Source organism: Podarcis liolepis (genome assembly GCF_965112155.1).
Source record: "Podarcis liolepis genome assembly, chromosome: 7".
Lineage (NCBI taxonomy): Eukaryota > Metazoa > Chordata > Lepidosauria > Squamata > Lacertidae > Podarcis > Podarcis liolepis.
This window is the reverse complement of record NC_139561.1, coordinates 28792109-28805885: the sequence shown is the minus strand read 5'-3', so window position 1 is coordinate 28805885 and position 13777 is coordinate 28792109. Positions and strand designations below refer to the sequence as shown.

General features: G+C 46.3%; 2 protein-coding genes across 6 annotated transcripts in view; one reads left to right on the top strand and one right to left on the bottom strand.

The window, feature by feature from the left end:
* The window catches only part of UTS2 (urotensin 2), a 579903-nt gene that overhangs the window by 84440 nt on the left and 481686 nt on the right, over positions 1–13777 (bottom strand). The window contains exon 5 of one of the 2 annotated variants that reach the window (XM_083513367.1): positions 10312–10330. The exons of the other annotated variant lie outside the window; for it this stretch is intronic. The gene's annotated coding sequence lies outside the window, so the exon portion shown is untranslated. Of the gene's footprint in view, positions 1–10311; positions 10331–13777 lie in introns of those variants that run through there. 2 annotated transcript variants of the gene reach the window in all.
* Positions 1–13777, top strand: part of CAMTA1 (calmodulin binding transcription activator 1) — a 706892-nt gene that overhangs the window by 257210 nt on the left and 435905 nt on the right. The gene's annotated exons all lie outside the window — the stretch shown is intronic.

Below are 13777 nucleotides of genomic sequence, written 5' to 3'. Positions count from 1 at the left end.
TGTAATCTCGATCTATCTAGCCACTTTTTCTTTCTTTTCCTGGCTGACATGCAGGAAGGAGTTTGCAGACTGTCAAAAATGTAATATTGGCTTGAAGTGCTTCTCAATTAAAATTTATAATTAACAAGTTATTATTCCATTTTCAAATATTTACTGACTTTATAATATCTCAAATCATCTGCCAGGCACGACACTTTGTTAGAGGGAGATCCAGGGACCTGGCGATGACAGCGTTCCCTTGGTTGCTAAGCATGGAAGGTGTCTGAAAGTGTGGCGCTGGGGCTGTTTCCCCCCTTCAAAATTAGCTTATGTTACACAGCTCCCTATCCTTGTGTTTGTTGAGGGGTTTTTTCTGCACATATTTTGCCTATGTTGCTACTGTGGCAATGATTGTGGCATTTGTGAATGTGAGAACAAAGGCTCCTTTTCATGAGAAAGCAGGAAAACTGAATCAGACCACTGGTCTACCTTGCACAGCATTATCTACACCAGGGGTAGTCAACCTTTTTATACCTATCACCCACTAATGCATCTTTCTTGATAGTAAAAATTCCTTATTGCCCACCAGTGCTTGATGGGATTCAGCTTGTGCCATATAACCCCCAACCCCCCACCTAGAATCCTGAAACACCTACTAGTGGGTGGTAGGGACCAGGTTGACAACCCCTGGTCTACACTGACTAGCAGCAGGCCTACCTGAAGGCACTGCGTATTGAGTCTAGGACCTTATGCATGCAAAGAGCAATGCCTCTCCCCCAAAAGAAGGAAGCCCGGGGCCTCACCCAGTTCTGAACAAAGGCTCAGATTCATAGCACCATGCTCAGACCAGATGAGCTAGGTGGCCAGCAAAATCTCATGGCAATTTGTAATCAATGGTTCTATTAGGTGCCTCTGTCCTTTAGTGGTGTGTGTACATTACTTTATTTCTTCCTGTCATGCTATGATCTGCTTTGGTTCTGCAGAGGCAAGCTGGTTCTTGCAGCACTCCTGGGTGAGCCTTGGCTCCCAGCCCACTTTTCCTTGTCTCCTCCTGGGGTCCCTTGAAGACAACCAATACTGTGGCCTGAAGATGAGTACTTCTCCTGTATTTCATTACCTCCCCGCAAGGTGCAATCCCTGCAGCTGGAAAGGTACTGCAGGAGACATTCAGTTTCTCAGGTCCTGGGAGAGGCACCCACAAGGGTCCTGGCCCAGGTTCTGTGGACCACAGAACTATGGCATCTTCATTTCCAGGGGCTACTGATTACCTACATCAGCTTCAGATCCAGGAACTGTTGTTGACGCTCTAGCCTCTGATTTCCCATCCTGTTCTTTGCTGGCCATAGCAATTTCACATAAAGACTGACTTGCAGAAGGGCCCCCAAGGAACATCTGGGAAGATGCTGGACAGACAAAAGAGGAGGCAGGCATGGCCACCAACTTGGATGGCTTTCAAGGAGGATTAGACAAACTCATGGAAAAGAGGGCTATTGATGGCTACCAACCATGCTGGCTATGCTGTGCCTCTACAGTTGGAGGCAACAATGCTTCTGAACACCAGTTGCTGGAAGACACAGGAGGGGAGAGGGCTTTTGGGCCTGGAGCCTGCTTGCTGGGTCCTGTGAAATTGCCATGACTGGTAGAGACCAGGACAGGCGTCTTGGTCGGCCGCTGTGAGAACAGGATGCTGGACTAGATGGGCCTTCCCAGCAGGCTCCCCTTATGTTCTTACCTAGTCCAACACTTACCTAGTTGCCCACTATAAGAACAGGATGCTGGACTAGATGAAGCTCTGTCCTGATCCAGCAGCCACTGGGATCTTTTAATGTTCTTCTGCTTAACACACAGACCCTTGATGCAGGAAACCCCTTGTCATTGCATCCTCAGTGGGTAGCTATCCAGCCTCTGTTTTAATGAAGGAGAATCCACCAACTTCCATGGCAGTTTCTTCCACCGTCTGGTCAGTTTCCAGTTAGTCAGTATTGACACGACGTGCTTCCAATATTTAATCCAGATCCTTTCCCTGCTGAAGTCCGGAGCAATGCATGTCCGAATGTTCAGCTTTATTTTTCCTCAGGAGCAAATCTCCAGAATGACGTGGTTGCTTCCACACAAGCTCCTAGCCACTTCCAACCCATTGGGCCATTTTTTTTCCCTGAGGATGGGTGAGCATCAAAGCTGGGATAGCTGGTTCCCTTCCCTGGTTCTCCTCTCATCTTCTGGGAGACAAAGTGGTCAAGGCAAGTCAGGAATTGATGAGACCCTTAATCAGGTTAGTTGAAGCAGATGAAACCTCCCATTGCCCCCCGCCCCCCTGAGCTTCCATCTCTCCTTTTCCCAGCAAGGAACTCCAGAAGCAAAAGCAATTCTAAGTGCATTGTATGTTAAACTCCTTTTAAAAAAAACACACACACACACAACCCAAAAACCAATTAGATTAATAATAAACCTCTCACAGCTCTCATTAGCTCCAAATTGGGTTAAACTTGGTTGTTAAGTTTCAGGGAACATGTAATTTTCTTCACATCTGCTGCAAAACGTAAGGGATAAGAATTGGAGGCTTGCAGGGGTTTTCCCCCCAGAATGAAAGGTTTGGGCTTCCCTGGAATTAATGCGCTCTTTATTCTGGAGGTCTTTGCCCCAGGCCTGTAAACGGCAATTTTTATCAGTGCCTGTGTGGTTGTCCATCTTGGATGTTGAGAAGGCTCCTTTTCATTCTTTGCCATGAGGCTGGTTAGTTTTTTCACCCAGGGACTGCATTCCCTCATGGACCACCTTCTGGTGGGCGGAGCTAGAGGCAAAAGTGGGTGGAGTAATGGGTCCACATTTTTGCTGCTGTGCAAATGCACACCCACCCACCCACCCAACCACACCCACACCCCTTTTTGTCCTGAACCCTGGCAAGAAAGATGCATTATCTAAGTTCAAGGACACATTCCAGCCAGGCAGGAAAGATGTGCAGAGCATAACCCGGGGAGATAGAGAAGCCTACATGGCTGCAATTTGGTCCCCTGGTCCTGAGATTCCAGTTCACTGAGAAAAACAACAACTTTAGTGTTAAGCATTGCATTTCTCTCTAGTCCAGAATTAACCTCTTTTAACGTATCTACAATGGAAGGGATGTCCCTCATGCACAAGCCATCTGAAGTAAATAAGTCTCCAGGGCCTTTTTACATATCTGGAGTGTGGTAGTGTTTTCCCCTCAAAGTGTCTGAGTTCCTGTGCTGTGGGGCCACCACAAAGAGGACTCTGCCCCACATGCATGAGCCAACGCCACTCACTGAGGTGCTGAGCAGACAAGAGGGGCCATGATATTCACATGTGGGCAGCTCAGGCGGGTTCTTCAAATAACTCTGGCCCAAACCACTCAAGGTTTGAAAGAATGGAACCAATGTTTTGCAGTGGGCTTGGAAACCTCCCGCCCTTGTAACATTTGCAAGTGGTTTGGATTTGTCTAATGTGCTATTTTCAAAACTAATATCCAAATGTAAAATTTTTGATGCACCCTTAATAACTCTCTCCTGCTAAATATTTGTGATGCTCTTAATGATGGGTTGTATCCAGTGAAGTTCCACTCAGAATAGACCCACTAAAATGAATGGACCTTAGTTAGTCATGTCTGTAACCTGCAATGAGTCTACCTTGAGTTGAATTAACACTGGATACATCCCAGTAAGTGTTTATTTATTTATTTATTTGTTGCATTTATGGCTTCTTTTTCTCCAAGAAGCTTGAGGCGGCATACACAGTCCCCCCCCTCCTCTTTTAATCCCCCACAACAACCGTGCGAGGTAGCTTAGGCTGAGAGTGAATGACTGGCCCAAGGCCACCCAGTGGGTATCTCCTTGTCTGAATAGGGATTTGAACATTTATGTCTCAGACCCTGGTCCAGCACTCTAACCACTGCACCACATTGTCTCGCTGGTGTATGTGTGTGTATGTATCTATATCTATATATAGATATATGGGCGGGGGTAAATCTTAGCCCATTATTTCTCGGGAAGATGAATGGCCGTTGTCTTTCACAGCATATGCCACTGCTGTCACAAATTTAAAAATGATTTCTGTATATGATCCTTCATAGACATTTATTAGTGTGGCAGGCATTGTTCCCCGCCGGGCAAGAGTGGCGTCTGGAGGATACCTCTCCAAAAACAAACCCAGGGAATTTTCCTTTTCCCCCTCTCCAGAATGAAATGTGAGAAAGGGGGAGACAGCAAGCAAAAGAGCACCTGCTGCATTTCATTTTACCGGTGGAACATTAAAAGGCCATAAAGAGAGGGGAGTGCCTCTCCCCGACAGCTCTCCTTGCAGCCCTTCTGTGGATTTGCCCACCACCAAATTTGGACACGGGTGGCGCTGTGGTCTAAACCACTGAGCCTCTTGGGCTTGCCGATCAGAAGGTCAGCAATTCGAATCCCCGCGACAGGGTGAGCTCCTGTTGTTCGGTCCCAGCTCCTGCCAACCTAGCAGTTTGAAAGCACATCAAAGTGCAAGTAGATAAATAGGTACCGCTCCGGTGGGAAGGTAAACAGCATTTCTGTGTGCTGTTCTGGTTCACCAGAAGTGGCTTAGTCATGCTGGCCACATGACCCGGAAGCTGTCTGTGGACAAACGCTGGCTCCCTTGGCCTATAGAGCGAGATGAGTGCGCAACCCCAGAGTCGGCCGCGACTTGGCCTAACCATCAGGGGTATCTTTACCTTTACCTTTTAAATTGGGCTAATGAAATCTATGCCAAGCAGAGGCACACCCCAGCAGAGGAGAGAGGACAACTTGCCATCTTCTTCAGCCCCCCCCCAATGTAGAGCCAGCTCTTAAGTTTTGGGGTACTTGTGAGGGGGACACCCTCTACACCCTGCTCCCTTAGTGAGACTTCACCCTCAGCACCATGAATCTCCAGCTGCTGCTGCTGTTCCCCTTCCTCATTGATGCTCATCAAGCAGAGAGTCGCTGAGCAAGCAGGCTATCTAGTATCTAGGCTCCCTTGCATGGCAAGGATCAGTTTGGCGCCTCCGAAACCAGGAGAGATCATGGACCAGAAATTTATTTTGTTGCCTTTCATGCTCTGCCAGTGACTTCCTCTATGGTCATTGGGGTCTGGTCTGCTCTGCTGTGTTCCACCTCCCCCCTTCGTTCTCTGTCTGTCTGTCTGTCTTTCTGTCTGCCTGCCTGCCTTCTTCCCTCCCTCCCTCCCTCCCTCCTAGCCACTCCAAGGCAGAGTGGAGAGGCACAATTGTAGTGCCCAGAACTGGACACAGTACCCCACGTGTGGTCTGACCAAGGCAGATTACAGTGGCACTCTTACTTCCCTTGATCTGGACACTAAACTTTTGCTAATGCACACCAGATTTGCATTAGCTTTTTTTTTGCTGCTGCATCACACTGTTGACTCATGTTCACCCTAAGGCCCCAGAGCCTTTTCACATGACAGCAATCGGATTGTGCATTCCCCTGCACACACTCACACATAATCCAGGGCCTGCGTGTTATTTAATACAGGTCACATGATGATGTGAAAAGACACAAATGGAATTTTACAATGTGGTTTCAACTCATCCGTGCACCGCATGGTGATAAAGTTCTGGAAGGCAGATTTCTATGGCCAAATCCAAATTTCACAATGCAGATGCGTGCAGAAAATGTGCTCCTTTGCCTTGTTGTCTCTCCCTGTTTTCTCTTCTTTCCCACGCCGTTTTAAAAAAAGTTTTTCAGCATTACATTTAGTCTGCCTAAAGGGATCAGTCTGGCAGGGTTTTATATAAAAGCTGTGTTTTTTCTTTCCATGGTTGTGGCAGCTAAAAACTCGGGTACTACAAGTGAAGTCTTGACGTTGCAGATTGACCTTTGCACCATTTGCTCAGAACAGAAGTGTTCTTTTAAAGATTAAATCTTAGCTGTCATTTTCTGCAGGATTTTTTTTGTTTTAAAGGCAGGTGTGTTATTCTCTGAGTTCTTCACTTGTATTTTCCAAAAAGGGGAAAACCTTTGTTTTCACCAATAAATAAAGAATTTATTCGGAATCCCACAAAGCCAGAATGATATGCAACATTTAAGCTATGTTTAAAATAAGCTTTGTTTTTTTTTTCTTTTTGGAGGGTTTATTCTCCCCCCTCCCCCACTTAAATTGGAACTTCGGGTTCTCAAGATAATGACTTGTTTCCGTGGAGAGAGCAATCAATAACTCAAAACGACAGTTAACACAAAGAACAGAAATCCTGTAGCTATATTTGAAAATATAGATCAAGCAGGCCCTCTCCTAGGTGCACTAACAGATATGTGAGTGATTTATACGAAAACAGTTTAAAACATTCACTTGCTGTAAGGACTAATTTTCAATAAATCAAACTGCATTCCCCATAGGAGTGTGAAATAAATGAGGGCAGGAGAAATTGCTGAAGGTTGTTCTGCAATAAAGAGATGGCTCCGAGTTCCCTTAAAATTATATTTAAATGGACAAAGTTGATTTAACTGTCTTTTCTCGTGTCTAGTACCAAGATTTAGGTCTATAGCACGTCATTAGAACCAGAAATTATTCATCAGCCGACTTTTAGTATTTCGTATGCATTCTACTTAATGGCAATTTTAATATTCCCATCTTCGGCCCTAAATCGTTATGGAGAGGATTCAAATTGCTTGGTATATGGAGCAGCCCATAAAATTCTTTCGGGAAAATTTTTCAAATTGAGTGGCAAAGATAGAATTATCAACATCTGATATTATCTGGTTGTTTGAAAACGGGAAAGGGGGTTTGGGAGGGGGGTAGAGAAGAGGCCTTTTATTGTGTGTTTGCTGGTGGCAGTAAAATCTATATAACCCAGAAGTTAAATATCCCTGCAGTGGGTGAACGATTTGATATTTACAACAATCACAGTTAAAATGAGAGTGGAACCCCATCCTTCCTCAGTGAGAGTGGTTGGCCCAGGGCCACACTGTGGCAGGCCACTGTCTGAGCTGAGTGGGGACCAGGGTTTAGGGCCAGAAGTGAAGAAACGGATGGTTTGAGTAAGCCAAGAGCCCGCAAAGGCCACCCAGGACTCCCCAAGTCCTTGCCTGTCTAGGAAAGCTTTATAGCCTTTCCTCTTCAGGAGAGCCAGTGGCCTCTTCCTTCTCTTCTCCACCCCCCCCCATTCCTCTCCCTCCTCATCATCCCCTTCTTTTTTATTTTTTAAAAGAGCAATAATACAATTCTTCTTCTTCTTCTTCTTCTTCTTCTTCTTCTTCTTCTTCTTCTTCTTCTTCTTCTTCTTCTTCCTTCTAGACTAACGCATCATTTGGCCAGACTGGAAAGAACAGTCTTCATCTTTCTGCATATAGTGAAGACCAAGAGCTGTGTGGGTGTTGTGGGAGTCTGTGCACCGTGCTTCTGAGTCACATAAGGGTGTTTGAACCCTTGTGTGGAGGAATGGTAACCATGAGGTCACTGCTGGCTGTGTCCTTCGGGCTGATGGGTGGGGGGGCGCGCTGGTGTTACCTTGTGTCTTGTGGTTAGTAATGCTGCTGCAAAGAGCTGAGCTGGGTCCATGTCTCCATTGGCATGAGAACCTAAGAAGAACCTGCTGGATCAGGGCATAGGGAGTCCACCATGTCCAACATCCTGTTCTCAGAGTGGCCAAGCAGATGCTTGTAGGGAAGGTACAGGAAGACTCCCGCTTGTGATTCCCAGTGACTGGTTTTCAGAGGCAGGCTGCCTTGGCACAGGAGATGGTTGCATTGCCCTCAGGACTAGTGGGTGTTGATGGACTTTCCCTCCATGAATCTCTGCAGTCCTCCTCATCCCAGTTGGTGACCATCCCTGCCTCTTGAGGGAGCAAAGGATATAGTTTAATTATGTGTGAAGGACTTAGGGAGAACATAGGAATAATAATTTATTTATACCCCCGCCCATCTGGCTGGGCTTCCCCAGCCACTCTGGGTGGCTTTCAACAAAATATTAAAATACAGTAATGCATCAAATATTAAAGGCTTCCCTAAACAGGGCTGCCTTCAGATGTCTTCTAAAAGTCTCATAGTTGTTGTTCTCTTTGACATCTGGTGGGAGGGTGTTTCATAGGGCGGGTGCCACTACCAAGAAGGCCCTCTGCCTGGTTCCCTGTAACTTGGCTTCTCGCAGTGAGGGAACTGACAGAAGGCCCTCAGAGCTGGACCTCAGTGTCCGGGTAGAATGATGGGGGTGGAGACGCTCCTTCAGAGCTTGCAGAATCATGCCAATGGCCCATCTAGATTAGGGCATGTCGTTTTAGGCGGCGAAACTTATTTTTTGCACATTTTTTTCTCCAGTGAGGAGGTTTTAAAAATATGCCTTTGCATGTAAGAAATTAAAATCTATCATTTTTGTGAAGAAGCACCTAAACTGCTGTTGGAAAAACCAAAGAATTTTAATTTTGCCTTCTCAAAATATCAGGTAATGCTCAATAAGTGAATAATATATAATCTAGCTGCAAGTACTTGGCAATTATTTTTAATTATTTCTATGCATTTTTTTTACGCACGTTTCACTTACCAAGCAAAGCTAAATGATATCAATAGAACCAACAGATCTTTTGAATTCTCAAGGCATGTTGCAACTTTTTAGCAACCGCTCGTTTGGGGAGTTTGAAAGTTGACAAATTCGACGTGCCTGAGTCCAGCATCCTCTTCTCACCGTAGGTCCCCAGTGGGAACCCCCACCCCAAGCAGGACCCTGGCTCAAGAACCCTCTCCAGAGCCAGTGTGGTGTAGTGGTTAAGAGCGGTGGACTCATAATCTGGTGAACTGGGTTCGCTTCCCCCTCCTCCACATGCAGCTGCTGGGTGACCTTGGGCCAGTCACACTTCTCTGAAGTCTCTCAGCCCCACTCACCTCACAGAGTGTTTGTTGTGGGGGAGGAAGGGAAAGGAGAATGTTAGCCGCTTTGAGACTCCTTCGGGTAGTGATAAAGCGGGATATCAAATCCAAAACTTCTTCTTCTTCTTCTCCCCGCCTGTAGTCCCCGACAACTGGTGTTCAGAAGCATTGCTGCCTCTGAGCAGTGACTGCTGATAGCTTTCAACACAAATTGGTCCAATCCTCTTTAATCTAAAGCCATCTGCCACATGTTGCAGCTTCCCGCCCTTCTTATCTGGAAGCGGATCCAGAGCAGGCTCCACTGCTCTGGCCAAGGCAGAGGTTGCCAGGATGCCCCACTTTTTTGGGCACCCTTCTGTCTGTCATTGTGCTGGCCCCGATGAATGGCCGCCGTTGTGTTGATGAAGCAGCCCTGGGTGTTTGCTGGAAGGAGGAGGTGGGGATTAAGTGCCGTGGCCCACCGCTGCTCCGCCAAGACACATCCAGGCTCCAATTAATGTGTCCTTGATAGGATTAGTCACTGCCTTGACTACGACTCCGGATAAAAATTGCCACGTCTGTTACTTTTAGGCTTTAACTTTCTCTAAAATATTGCAGATGCGATAGAGGCGCCCTAGCTTTCATCTGAAATGCAAATTGGTTTTAATATTGGCGACTCGGGGAAGGGTTGGCGTATTTACATTTCCGTGACGTGCCCGCGTGCGGGATTTATGTCGGTCCCTGCCTGAGTGGAAGAGGATCTCATCGCTAGAATCTTAATTTCATTATACGGGGAGCCCAAAGAGCCAGGTGAGCGGCAGGCAGGCATAACTCAAGCTTCCTTCAGCCCCAACGCAGGCGCCGTGCTAACGAAAGGGAGCGGAGTCTTTAAGAGAGCGAGAGGCATATAACTCAGCTCCCCGCATAAGATGAAGCACCGCTAGGGCTCCAGCTCAGGCGTCAAATTCGGTGGATTTGTGTTCCGTTGCCGGAGCAGGTGGTGTGCTTTTGTTTTGTAGCTTTGCTACAAGAAGCTGAACGTAAACTAAGATATTTCTCCGCTCCCTGCCCCCACCACTTCCGTTAGCAGCTTGAACACAAACCATATCTCAAGGCCTAAAGGCAAGTGCTTATTTTGCAAAACAAACAGACAGCCGAGAAGTGATGGATTGCATGCTAGCCTGCAATGCCACAAGTTGCAAGCAGAAATCTTTTCAGATAGTGGTGTGTGTGTGTGTGTGTGTGTGTTTTAAACTGACTGCAGGCTGTGTGTGACACAGTGGGCTGGATAGAGGTGGCCAGAACCAATTGCCTGCGTTGAGTTTTGAGTACAGTGGTACCTCGGGTTACAAACACCTCGGGTTACAAGCACTTCGGGTTACAGACTCCACTAACCCAGAAATAGTACCTCACATTAAGAACTTTACCTCAGGATGGCGTGGCGGCAGTGGGAGGTCCCATTAGCTAAAGTGGTACCTCAGGTTAAGAACGGTTTCAGGTTAAGAACTGACTCCCGGAACGAATTAAGTTCATAACCAGAGGTACCACTGTGGATAGAAATGGCAAATAGCCATGCTGATGTGTTGAGGGAGGGGAACAGCAAGCAACAGTAGTGTAACAGGTGTGATAGCCTGCCTACAGTGACCCCGTAACCTTCCAGCTGGACTTCTGCAATTCACTGTATTGTGGGGCTGCCCCTGGAGACTGCAGCTGGTACAAAAGACAACATTCATAGTGTTAACTACCCATACTGCAGTCTGGGATTTGAGGCTGGAGGTTATCTTGGCACCACTGCCAAGTTTTACTTTCAGACACAACATGGAGAGATTTCTTTTTCTCTGAGGCTTCTAGAGATTTTAGCCACATAGCCTTGAAGATTAGATGCACGGCAGGTGAGCGAAACAGGTCAGTGATCTTACACGTGTCTTTGTTTCGCATGCTGTAAACATTTTGCAACCCGTTCTGAGATTGCTTGCGAGCAACAGTGAGATATACCGTATTTTTTGCTCTATAACACGCACCCGACCATAACACGCACGTAGTTTCTAGAGGAGGAAAATCCGTAGGCATGCCACCCGTAGGCATTCCCTCCACAACACGCACAGACATCTCCCCTTACTTTTTAGGAGGAAAAAAGTGAGTGTTATGGTGCAAAAAATACGGTAAATTCTATAAAACGAACAAACTCCACTGTTTATTAGCAACGGCGCCATGCTGTTTATTAATTGCCCCTTGTTCTGAGCTGAGTAAGGTTGCCGAGACAGCAAAACAGGGACTTGAACCCCCTCCTCCTCCTTTTATCTGTCCTGAATCTTCCAGAATTTGGCTTCATTGGATGCTTGCGAGTTCTAGTGCTATGAGAGAGAGAGAGAGAAACTTTTCCCAAAATGTTATAAACTTACATCTTGTCACCTCTTACTCACCTTTTCTCTAAACTAAAAAAGTTTCATATGCTGCAACCTTTCCAAACAAGGGAGTTGCTCTATCTCCTTGATCATTTTGAGTGCCCTTTTCTGAACTCTACAATATCCTTTTTGAGTTGAGGCGACCAAATTTGCAGACAGTGCTCCAAGTGCAGTGGCACCATAGATTTGTATAACGGCATTAGGATATTGGCACTTCTTATTTTCCACCCTCTTCTTAATGATCCCAAGCATGGAATTTGCCCTTTTCGCAGCTGAGTTCCTTCAGTCCACTTTGACCTGCGTTTCACTCTTTCTGAATTCTGGTTTAAGCCAGGATGCAGTTTGCTTTAAGTTCCTTCTTGTAATCCCCCCCCCATGTTATTTAGCTTTGTGGGTTTCTTGGTTACATTTGTACCCTGACTTCCATATACCGTATTTTTTGCTCTATAAGACTCACTTTTTCCCTCCTAAAAAGTAAGGGGAAATGTGTGTGCGTCTTATGGAGCGAATGCAGGCTGCGCAGCTATCCCAGAAGCCAGAACAGCAAGAGGGATTGCTGCTTTCACTGCGCAGTGATCCCTCTTGCGGTCCTGGCTTCTGAGATTCAGAATATTTTTTTTCTTGTTTTCCTCCTCCAAAAACTAGGTGCGTCTTGTGGTCTGGTGCGTCTTATAGAGCGAAAAATACAGTATATATAGAGAGAGGGGGGGCACGCTATCTAAGGTAGGCAACACCAGTACTATTCAACTAACCCACCAGCAGGTAAAAATGGAGCAGATTAAATGGCAGCTTGTTGGTAAGAAACATAACTGAATTAGAGAATTAGAGATACGGATTAAAACACAAAGCAAAACATACTGGCCACTGACTGAACTCCTATTTAAATAGAATAGATGTATAGAAACACATGTTTAGAAAAACAGAATTGGAGAGCTGGAAGGGACCCAGGGGGTAATAATAATAATAATAATAATAATAATAATAATAATAATAATAATTTATTTATACCCTACCCATCTGGCTGAGTTTCCCCAGCCACTCTGGGTGGCTTCCAATCGAGTGTTAAAAACAATACAGCATCAAATATTAAAAACTTCCCTAAACAGGGCTGCCTTCAGATGTCTTTTAAAGAGAAGATAGCTGCTTATTTCCTTCACATCTGCTGGGAGGGCGTTCCACAGGGCAGGCGCCACTACCGAGAAGGCCCTCTGTCTGGTTCCCTGTAACCTCACTTTTCACAATGAGGAAACTGCCAGAAGGCCCTTGGCGCTGGATCTCAGTGTCCGGGCAGAACGATGTTGGTGGAGATGCTGGACTTCTTCATCTGTCATCTAAAATACTTCAGAGAAAACAACCTTGATGTGATCTTCCAGGCAGCTGCCTATTTGGTGCAGAGCTCCATTCATGTCTTCTTACACATTGGCAAATTAGCATGATATGACCCTTTGGGGATGTGGGGCCATAGCTCAGTGGGAGAGCATCTGCTTTGCAGGCAGGTTCAGTCCCCAGCAGCATTTTGATATAGGGCTGGGAGAGGCCACCCCTGCCTGGAAACCTGGAGAGCAGCTTTCAATCAGTGTTGGCTATACTGAGTTGGGTGGACCAATGGTCTGACTCAGTATAAGGCAGATTCCTATGCACAATCACATCCAGATGGCTTTTCCGCAGTGTTTCGCCAAGGCTCAAGCTGTGGGAAACTGCTAACACACACACACACGGATACCACTCTGTGCTCAAAATTTGGAATATTTCTGCCTCTTCAGAAATGAGACCAAGTCACCACAAAGTCCAAACTCCAGGGAAAGATTTGTCTGAGGAGGATTCCAGGAGAGCCTTCTGTTGAACATGGACAGGAGAGTTTTTGTCCTGGACTTCCAAACAGCAATGTCAGGAAAGTTTTACCGAGCCAAACTCTGAACCAGAGGTGAGCTTTTAATGGCTTCCTGGCTCAGGAAAGAGTCCTGGGCACTCACATCAGTTTATGCTGATAAAAGCATATAAACCTTTGAATCCAGTCCTTTGAAACTTGTCCTCCCCATACCCAGTCTTTCCAAATACTGGGAGACGATCAGAGGGATGCATTTTCCAGCTTCTCCTTCATCCTGCCGTCCAAGATAAACATCTTGGAGCAGAATCCTGGGGGATTGTGGAAGATGTAGTTGTCCTGAGGGCTTTGAGCTTACACTTCCCATGGTCCATGTCAACATTCCAGGCGCATTTATGCTTCTTTTTCCTGCACTCCTGCAAATTTGCTCTAAGTTGCAGGTGCCACAATAGGCCCTGAAGCCCCTGCTTCTGGCACAGTTCCCAAAGAAAGGTTGTTCTGTGGTTGCAATTGGCGGGACCCCTCCAGGCTGACAAAGCCTTGGAAGAAGCAGAGAGAGGCCAATCCCTCACAGAGGATAAAATGTCGAGGATATGCCAGCTTGATTTTGTTGGAGGGAAGGTGAAATAGCAAATCAAATTCATAGAGAGTTAGGGCCAGGGGTCCCAAATTCCATGGTTGAGATATTCTCTCCCCTCCTCCTCCTTTCCCTGTCTTCCTAAAGCCGTTCTTAACCACACCGGTGGAGAAATCAAGGCAGAGCA